Source organism: Parus major, chromosome 6 (genome assembly GCF_001522545.3).
Source record: "Parus major isolate Abel chromosome 6, Parus_major1.1, whole genome shotgun sequence".
NCBI lineage: Eukaryota > Metazoa > Chordata > Aves > Passeriformes > Paridae > Parus > Parus major.
Window position 1 is genome coordinate 22,881,079 of NC_031775.1, and position 10,916 is coordinate 22,891,994.

Here is a 10,916-nt window from a genome sequence, read left to right on the forward strand (position 1 = left end):
GCAGACCTCAGTAAGCTTATAAACCCCAGCAAAGGTGTATAGAGTCACTTAGATAAGTAGGAATTTTTACTATTCTTGGTGGTGGTGGTGGTTTTGTTGTCGTGTTTTTTGTTGCTATAGTTTTGTGGGGCTTTTGTTGTTTTTTTTTTTTTTGTTTTCTTTGGTTGTTGTTTTTGCTGTTGTAGTTTTTTTTTGTTGTTGTTTTTTTGTTGATTTTTTTTGTGGTAAGCTCTTCAGCTTACCCAAGACCCAGAAAGAAAAAAAAAAAGTGCAAAATTTCTTTTGGAGGATGTTATATTCACAAGATGGATCTCGACAGATCAGAGTTTCCTTCCAAGGTGGCCAGGAGACTTCCTTTTTGGTGGTGAACATTTTAATATGCCCAGGTGTGAAGTGGATATAAAAACTACGATTTCAGCCAGTCTAAACTGATTTAAACTTCACAGTGCTTCACAGCAAGAGCCATTTCTCAGGGCTTTTCTTGGCAGAAGACTAAGCAGTATTTTAAAGCCATTTTAATCTGAAATGAGAATCTCTACATGGGGTTTGAATGCACTTCAAGTGAAGTATGTATTTGCAACTTTTGTTGATCCCTCTTAATTTTCCAAGTGTCCCTGTAGAAACAAAGCATGTTTGTGTAGTGGCAAAATGCAGTGATAGCTCAGACTTGTTGAGAGCCATAGGATGCTAAAAGCAGAAGTCCTAAGGGAGTGGTATATTTGGCATCAACCCTGGGATGTAGCTGATTAACCATTCTTTCCTACAAAAAATATAAAGACACTGATCAATGTGACCTCCTGTCTCTCCTCCCCATGAACACCCTGAAATTCTGTCCTAAGAACAGAGTGTTTCTGGAGGAAAGATGCATGTTTTGTTGAAAAAATAAATAAAAAATTTCAGAATGCTGTGCCCAGCTTCTGCCAAAAGCACAGTTTTCTAGGACTGCTTTGACATTCATGTGATCATGCCGAAAGCTATTCTGTGGCAGCTGAGCTGCAGGAACTGACCACAGCTACTTAGCTGTCCCCAATTGCAGAGTAAAATGTGTTTGCTTAAACCATCTTCATTACTTCAAATGAAAAGGTGCCCAAAGCAGGAGTTGAAGTAAGCTTGTTTTACTTTGCAGTCAGAGCAGGCTATGAGCAAACACCTGAGGGGTGCTCCCCAAAGGGTGGTAACTCACAAATTTGGTAAAATCCTTGGAAGGGTTTGGTTTTGCTCTGTAAAATCTGTGCCTCTCTGCAGCCCCCTTTGATGAAGGATGTTCAGAGCCTTGTGATGTGGCTGAATGACAGGGCAAGCTCTGGGAGCTTCCTGGTAATAATTCCTTGCTTCTGAACCCCCAGTTGAGCTACCTCCTCCCATGCAATTTTTATGCTATTGTTCAGAGGTATTCCCTCTTGGCCAGTTAGGAAAACTCATCACTGGAGTTTTATTTTAACTGAGTATACACAAGTCTTCAGAAATTGCTAAGTCCCTTGCTGATTCAGGTGCTGTAGAGGAAAAAAAGACAAGCAGACCTGGAATGTCTTGGACCAGACTTCTTTAACAGCCCTGCATTGATTTATTTGCTCAGTGGTGAGCTATTTGCTAACTCCTGATGCTTGCAGCACTCCTGAATTTGCAGCAGCTTTGCTAGTCAGCTTCTCTTGCAAAGGTACCTTCAAAATTCCTTAGAGCAACTCTGTTGTGGCTTGGTTTTAGAGTGGATTCTGTTCTTGTTGCAGAAAAGCTGTTTCAATTGGTATGCAGCACAGAAGAGGAGGGATGTGCATTAACTGGAAGAAGTGAGCAATTAAGTGAACTTTGGTTACAGAACTCAACAGATTTCTGCCTGGGTCCATGAGTGAGGGTTTAGCATATTCCATTTGCATCTAAACAGAGGAAATTTCTACTTTGCTTTTAAAATGGTGTGGGGTTAGTGAATCCAAGTCTCATTTTATTTTGTTTGTTTTCTGAATTTCACCATTGATGTTGAATGTTGATGGCACAAAACCATTCCTAGGCCAGAGAAACCCTGACAGATTAGAGAGATGGGCAATCACCAACTGTATGATTTTTAACAAGGGCAGCTGCCAGATTCTACACCTGGGATGGGGTTGTTTGTATAGACTGGGGAATGAAAATTTGGGGAGCAGCACTGTGGAAAGGGACCTGGGGATCCTGGTTGATGGCATGCTGAACATGAGCCAGCAGTGCCCTGGTGGCCAGGAGGGCCAGCCCTGCCCTGGGGGCATCAGCCCAGCATCACTAGCAGGGCCAGGGAGGGGATTGTCTTGGTCTGCTCTGAGCTGGGGCAGCCTCACCTCAAGGGCTGGGAGCAGGTTTGGGTGCCACAATATAGAAAAGGCATTAAACTATTATAGAACATCAGAAGGAGAGCCACAAGGATGGTGAAGGGTCTGGAGGGGAAGCCGTGTGAGGAGTGGCTGAGGTCACCTGGACTGTTCAGCCTGGAGAAGAGGAGACTGGGGGGAGACCTCACTGCAGTTACAGCTTCCTTGTGAGGGGAGGAGCAGAGGCAGACACTGATCTCTTTTCTCTTATGACCAGTGACAGGGCTCAAGGAAATGGCAAGGAAATTACCCACTTACTGTGGGTGTGAAGGGAGAATGAATGTCCAAAAGACTACTTTGGTACTGGTCTGGTGCTGGAATCTCTCTCCCCTCTACTTCTGTAGCTCTCACTCAGCTCTCATGGTGTGGTGTCAGGAGAATGGGATTCATAACCCTGTGAGATCTTATCCTTTTGGTGGCCAGCTTGAAATTTTGTATAATATGAGGCAAATTCCCATCTTCACAAGGCACAACAGGCCCCCTGTGCCCAGCTCTGGTGGGGTATGCAAGGGCTGGATGGAGCAAGGGACAAGCTCTGTCCTCCTTCCCCAGATGTGCCACCTTTCCCTGCAGCTCCAGCCAGCAGCAGAACTGGCATGGGAATGGCTGTGCCCAGGGCTGTGTGCTCTGCTCCTGCATGGAACAGATGCCTGCAGTTTCCAGAGCTGTCAGTCATGCGCCCTTCATAAGCACTAAAATTCAAATCAGCTGATATCAAGGGGAATTACATGCCAGCATCACTTGTCTGATCAAGAGCTTCACCTTGTGCTCTTGAGGGATGTGTCTTGTAATTTACTTCAGGCTGAGGGATAACTGATTTTTTTCTCTCCTATCTTCTTTAGTGCAAGCTGGCAGCCAGCTCCAGAGCCCTCTGCCCCCCACTGCCTCTCCCCTGCCTGTTCCCTTCAATGGCAGCCTGCAGATTTCTGCTGGGCTTTGATCAAGTTTTGCAGCTGGGACCTTCCTTTCTTCACTTTCTTTTATTCCATGTGCTGCTAGTTCTTCTGGTTTCCCCAGCACCATCCTGTGTCCCTGGGCTGCACCTGCTTTGCCCCTGGCTGCCTCTATTCCCTGAGCTGATGCATCAGAGCAGCCTGGGCTCTGCCTGGGGAAAGAGTGCTGTACCCCAGGACTGGCCTCTGATTTATCCAGGCATCTGCCCTGCCTGGGTTGGAGATGAATTTTAGAGAAGAAGCAAAGCATGTTGCAGTGATTGGTATTCTGTGAGCACCATGGGCAAGACAGGTCACTGAGATTTTTCCTTTTTTTTTTTTTTTTTCTGGAGTTGAGGGTGGGACCTTGGGACTTTTCATGTCATATATTCAGCTAAAACTCACCTAAGCACAGTGCAAAGGAGCACTGAGTCTGCAATACAATCCTGCCTCCTGATATCAGATAAAACAGCTTTCTCCTGCTCTGGTGACACTGTAACCTGCCCAATTCCCTCCTGTCACCTCTGTCCCCAGCCTGGTGCGTGCATGGACAGATTCCCCCAGGTGAACTGGGCAGGGCTGCTGGGCCATTTTGCAGAGTGCCCCTCTTCTGCCCTCCTCCCCTGCTCACCAGGACAGGCCAGGTTTCGTGAGAAGCCAGTGGAGTTTACTTACACCTACCATGAAGTGGAGTGTGGGGAAAGTCTTCCCCTAGGTCAGGGATAGTGCAGGGCTGCCTTTGGAAACCACCTTTGGCAGATGCCTGATGGACAGCCAGCAATCCTAGGGGGGAAAAATCAACTCTTTGGTGGCTTTTATTTGAGTCTTGGAAAACCTGTAAGACTGGGATTGCTGAACAATGCTTCCATGAGGAAATGCTTACATTTAAAGCACAGTCCATGCAGTGATGTGCTGCAGGCAGAATGCTGCTCAGGGAACAGACAAGTCTTGGGAGCAGAGCTCCTCAGGGTGGATGAGAGGCTGAAGTGTTGTCTCCAACTTGACTGTGTAGTACCTTCATCCCTCTCCTCTCTGAGAGCCTGCAAGGAAGAGAAAGCCAACAAGGCTTTCTCACCATGGCTCACATCTTCCTTGCTTTTGTGTTGGACTCAAGCTGAGGGAGAAGGGAGTTTGGAATAAAGGTGTTGTGTAAATTGCCTGGAGAAAGTCTCTTGCCTAGGATCAGACGTGGTGAGGTCTGTAACAGTATTTCACCTTTCTCTAGCACATTCCAGATGAAGACTACAAGGAGAGAGGCCAACACCAACCACATCAAAACAACCCTACTCAGATGCTGCATCACACCTTGGACAGGCACTGGAAGAACAAGGTATTTCTTCCATATGGCAGAGTCCCTCAGGGAAATGTTTCAGGTGTGCAGGATCCAATCATTATCCCAATTATCTCCTATCTTCTGGCCCAGCAGTGATGAGGACAGTCCCCCCAGCCCTGAGGCACAGACAGGGCAGTGGAATGAAGCTGGGGAGGGTAGCTGGGAGATGCTTTGCAGGCAGAACCTGAGCCAGGTCCCCCATACCAAGCATCCTGGCTCCAGGCATTTTTCCTCTTTGATTTGTCATGAAAAGAACCCAGTTTCAATGCTGAGCCTTGGGCAATCCCTTGCTGGATTAGAATATTACAAGCATAGCTGCAAATCTACCAAGAAGTTTTTCAAGTCCCTCCTTTCCCTCTGGAATCAGCTGAGCAAAAGCCACACCTAGGTGAGATACTTCATCCCTTTTTTGATTTTTTTCATCTAATACCCTTGTCAAATACTTGCAGGCAGCTCAAATCATCCTGTGCTTTTCTTGTGATTGCTTTGCCTGATATCATGGTGAGCATTCGTATCAAGTGAGTGCATGATAGATAGTTAGATTTGTGCTTTATGTTGTGATCTGGGGGTATAAATGTATTTAAGTGACTTGTTCAGCTTAAAACCCAGCACTGTTTGCTGCTCTCTCATTAGCATTACAGGCAGAGAGATATAAAATAGCAATGGTAATTGTGGCAATGGAGTGTCACTGACAAACAATATGAGCACAAACCCCATTTTTAGAGACAGATGGAGTACAACTCCTCTGTAATTTCTCAAGAATTATTTTTAGAGTGGGACAGACTGAAAGCCCTCAGGGAGAAGGGCATAGTGGAAGGTGAGAAGGGCTGGGGCCATAAGAAAACATCAGGACTTTGACAAGTTTATTGCTTATTTAAAGAAAAAAAAAAAGTGGGGGGGGGGGTTGGGGAGAAGAAACCAAAAAGTAAAAGACCTGGCAATCCTAGAAACGTGAGCCATTTTCCAGGGAAACTGCTCCCAGAGCTAGAGCAGAGTTTAGTGGGTGTGGTGGTGATTAATGGAGCCGTCTGGATCATGGGATTGTAACCACAGCTCAGGGCTGTGCATCAATCACTGCGCTGCCTTTATGGCCCTTTTATGCCGTCCCCCTCCTTTAAACCTAATTTAGGGCTGTGCAGATCAGTTGCCAAAGCCCATTTGGCCCCACCTTCCTGAGATTTCCTGCTTTGCTTGCAGAGTTTAGGGGTAGCAGAAGCTGCCTCTCCTCTGCAAGGACTTGCTTCCAGGCTGGTGTGTCTGCCAGAGGGGTCTGGGCTGTCTGTCTTATGGCTGCTTTCAGCAACTCTGCTGCTCCTTCCCTTAAAACTGGTGCTTCCTCGAGGCCCGAGTGAGCTCTGCTCTGGGGAATACTTTGGAATACTTTGGGGAATACTCTGGGGGAATACTGGGGAAGGGAATATTGCTGCAATGGGTGTGAAACTGCCCTGCTCCCGTGTGATGGGGAGATCTCTGGGGTGGGTGGCTGCATGTTGGTCATCTCTTGCTCCACAGAAGCAGTAAAAACACAACCATGGGTTTGTGTTGACCCAGGGCCAAACCTCTGTACTCAAGGGTTTGAATTATTTCTTGGTGAATTTAGGGTGTTGTTCTCTAAGCCATGCCTGTTTCCTTGGAGGGTGAGTACCATGTGGGAGAAGTTTCTAGGGTTTGGTGGGGAGTTTTGCTAAAGATCCAGTGTATTTCCAGCTGCTGAGAGGTGGAGGGAATGCATGGAGCCAGGCTGTGCAGAGACAACAATCCCCCCTCCAAATAGTGCCAGCTGGGGAAATTATAATGAAGAACAAGAAGGAAAGGTGCAGTGAGTCTTTCTGGTACAGAGACTGAGCATGAGGGAGAAAACATTTTTGCACTGTGATATGTGGTAGCTTTTGACAACTGGATGACATTTTGGCTTGCTTGGTGAGCAGGGGATAGAGAGAGTAATGAGGAACTGGAATAATTTGGGATGCAAAGCTAGGGGCTCCTGAGAGACACAGGAGGAACATATGCATAATCTTAACATCTTTCTTTGTCCCAGATCCCCAAGTCTCCTTTCTGGGAACTTCACAAACTCTTCCTCTGAATGCTGCTGTAATAACACTCTCTGCTCCCCTCCCCTCTTCATGCTTCCATAGCACAGCAGCTTTGGGTTTTTGTGATGGGCTCTGCTCCTCTGCTTCCTCACTGCTTGTCCAGGTCTGCTGGAGAGGAGGCAGGACTGTGCCTGTGACACAGCCCCATGCCTGTTGTTTATCCAGCTGTGTGTGTGGGCTGCCAGGGGCCAGGGTCAGCTCTGCCTTGGTCTGTGGGCTCTGCTGTGCTCTGCTGGGGTGCTCTTGGCTGCTTCTGCTCCTTTCTGGAGCCACTGGTGGTGGTGCTGGAAGGGTTCTCCCTGTGGTGGATGGTCACCATTACACCAGCTCCTGAGCAGCTCAGCTGGAACCACAAGGGCTGACCTTTACTTGCTGGAGGCTATTGCCATTGCTGGGCGGGCACCTGGTGCGGTATGACTGCTTCTGATTTTTTCCTGAGCTTATGTAAAGCCACCCTTAGGTAGGGGATTTTTGCCTGTACCTGTGCAATAGCTGAATTCGATGGCAGGGTTGGCAGCAGGATGCCACAGGGACAGGTGGTGGCAGGTGGAGCACTGGAATGCCCCACTTGTCTTGGGCTGATGCCTGCAAGAACAGAGCCTGCAGCCCTGCCCAGGTACTGCCAGTCTCTTCCCATCACTGCTTAGCCCACTCTGCTTTCCTTGTCAGAACTTGTATAGGACTTCTATTAAAGATTTGGTGCAAGATGCCACTGCTCACCAGATTGGTGAAGAGTGTTTCCAGTACAAAACTGGGTTCTTTATTTATAGTGCATTGTGAGAGTGTAATGATTGTATTGCACACGGGAAAGTTAAGCTGGGATCTTTGTTGCGGGAGAAGGAGAAGGGGGAATGAGGTGCACAGCAGGTTTAGTGCAGTGTGCACTTTGGAGCATCTTTCTTTTGTGCTGGGGCTGCAAAGTCTTATGCCATGTGTGAGGTACTGGCCAAATGTTCAGCTGAGAGCAGCCTCAAGTGCCCAGATGAGCTCTAAAGACTGCTTTTAGAGATGAGGATTGTTGCCCTTCTCTGTGAGAGCACCAGGTGCTGGGGAGGGCTCTGGCTTCCAGGATTTCTGTGGACAGCACCTCCTTTCCTGAGCTGTCCTTACTCCTGTGTGCCTGGAGGACTCTCTGCTCCTGTAAAGGAACTGTGTGGGTGATGAAACTTTGAATACTGGAGCATCCTCCTGGATCTGCTCTGTCATTTTGGGGCAGATTCACTGCTTTGGAGGCCTGTGCAGGTAGGATTGAGTTTGCCTTTTTGCACTACTTGTCTTTATCACTGTCACACAAATGCTGTGATCCTCTCCTAGAGTGTCCTCTCTCCATCCTTCATTGAAAGGGGCACTACATGCAGCCAGATATTATGGTATGGGAAATAGCAGAGGAGTTTATTCTTGGAGTGAGCAGCATCACTTCTTTGTCATTAGAGAAAGGAAATCAGTGAGTCCTAAACTCTCTCCCATGAGACCTCCTATGCCAGGGCAGGCTCTTCCCTAGTTCTGGAGTGCTTATTTCCCTGATTCTTTCCTGGGGATCAGTGATGACTGCAGGGGACTTCAAGGCACCCAGGAACTGCTTTACTCTTGGGTGAGAAATGGCTGCACCATGTTGCTGCTGACAGGATTTCTCCTCCCTGACTGCTCAGGCAGGGGCACAACACGCATTTACTCTGAATGTCATTTTTCTTAATTTAACCAGAAGTATGTTAAGAACGCAAGGAAAACAGCACAGCTATGCCAACATGCTGCTCCTCAGCCCTGTTGTGTGTTTAGGATGGGAAAGCTCTGATTTACAGAGCTGAAGATATATTTTCCCATCTTCTTCCTAATTCTTATTTTATTTTGTTACATTTTTGAAATTATCCCCTCTGGGGCTATTATTTTTCTTTAAATCATTTTTAAAGGCAAAGTCATCACTGTTTTGAAACTATGAGTAGGTTTTATTTATTTTTTTTTAATACAGCAGTCATAAGCAATTTTAAACCACTGCTTTACTGAATAAAACGATCTTCCCTTATGGTTTGATGTTGATGCTGCAGTCTGATTTATTGAAGAGGACTGTAGCAAATGACATAAATACTTAGAAGATAATCGTGTTGGTGATGGACCTATGCACAGCACATATTTAAAAGACAGGATGCCTCATGTTGCTGCCAAGATTCCCTGGAGCATACAGGGTACAGGGGTAACTGCATTGGCCCATAGGGGTTTCATCTTCCAGCCTGGATTTGGGTGCTTGACACAAGCTCAGCCTGGCACCACTTAAAGCAGATGGCAGAAGTGTTTGGATCCTGAGACAGATCCCAGTGGGCTGTGTGGGTGGCTGTAAGGGTGGCTCAGGCCCAGATGTGGAGAGCTTAGTGAAAGAGGGGAGAGGCAGAGCTGTGGGAGCATGGAGCAGAAGTCACAGAATGCCAGGGCCTGCAGCAGGAGCCAGGGCTGCAGAACCAACTCTGCAGGTACAGAGAGGCCCTGGGACTGGAACCCCACCTCCTCCTCTATTGCCTTCTGCTGCCTCCCAGGCAGACACCACCCCACACAATGTTTGGTGGGCTGAGCTGCTGCATTGTCATTAACATCTGATTTGTGGGGAGATAAATGTGGCTGGCAGCTGTTATCATCTGTGCTAAAAGTAAACACAGATTTTTAGCCAATAACATAATTGTTGTACTTCCATGCAGTGTAAGCTGTTATGGAAGCCCTGCTGTCAGTGGCTGCATGCACCCCTCTGCTCTCACTGCAAGGGTAGGGAAGCTGGTTTTATTTTCTCTGTTTAAAGCAAGACTCACACCCTTGTTTTCTGGTTCTTTTATCCTTTATATACACCAAAATATATCGTGTGGAAACTGCTGTTTGAGGGGAAGAGAGAAATCAAGATGGTGTGAGGTAGAAGAGGAGAAAGCAGGGAGGAGCAGCAGGGAAAGATGTGATGAAGAGGTATTTAAGCAGTAGGAAGGTGGTTTTGTGCCTTTGCAGTGTGACTGTAGTGTGAGTACAGAGTACTGCTGTAAGGGGCTGAATTTTGCTGGCCCTTGCAAGGTTGAGTTGTCTCAGTCCTGTGTTTGGGGGCTGACTGTGCACCAGCTCTCAAGGATTTCCTTGTGCCAGGTGCCCCTGGCCAGGGGTGGGCCTGGAGGTCTATCCCTAATGGAGTTTTTTTGGTGAGGTTTCTGGAAGCCTCTCTCAAGCTGAAAGGGTTTTTTCGTTTGTTTTTTCCTACTGGTGGATGAACCACAGACTGGTGGTGGATGTGATGGTGATGCATTTGTTTGAAGTTTGCATTAAACCTCTTTGGTCTGGAAATCAAAAGTGCATGCTCCTCTCTGGCCTGCTGTCCCCTTCCAAGCTCAATATCTTGGGATGGGGTAAACTGCACTGAGATAAATTAGAAAAGTTTGAGTGATTGCACTCAGCATCTCCAGTCTCAGATTCCTGCTGCTCCAGCATCCCCAGAGAGCCCCAGTGCAGGGAATGAGCTGACCTCTTCCAAGAACTGCAATCCTGCAGCTTTGCTGGCTCTCCCCTCTCATGAGATAAGCATCCAGGCACTGCACTGAATATCCTTGGAGCTTTGTCTGTCTCAGTCTTGTCTCCTTCAGCTTCTCTGGTGTGATGAATTTAGCAGAGTTAACACCCTCTGCCTCTGCCCCAGCCCTGTGCATCCCTTGAATGGAATATCTGTGCAAGGAATTGGACATGCTGCTGACATAACCCTGGGCAAAATCTGTTTTATACCTAAAGGTCACATTAAAAGGAAAAAAAAAAAAAAAAAAGTGTATTGAGGGCATCTCCTTTGGAAACAGTGAATTTGCACAGGGCAGTAATGGACACTTTTACTGTCTTTGTAGAGGATTTTTGTTGTAATTTTTCAGACTCCTACACTATGATGGGGGGCAAGACTATTAGAAGGATGAATTCTTGGCTGTCTCCCTGTGAGGTACTTGAGGTTCAGTACAAACTGTCTAAGTAATGGGATACCTCACACAGCTGCTTCATTTTCCTGACTCCCAATGAGTTGAGACAGCAAATACCTCACCAACTGTGGAGGCTGTGGCAGTCCCATGCAACATATCTAAGGATGATTAATCCTGAGAAATAGCTTGGCCATTTATCTAGCTCAGGTTCTAGTTGCTGTATTGGGTTGTCTGGGCTGTGCAAAATGCAGAGCAAAGGAACTGCAGGCAGGGCAGGATGCTGGTGCTGGTGTCAGCTCCTCTCT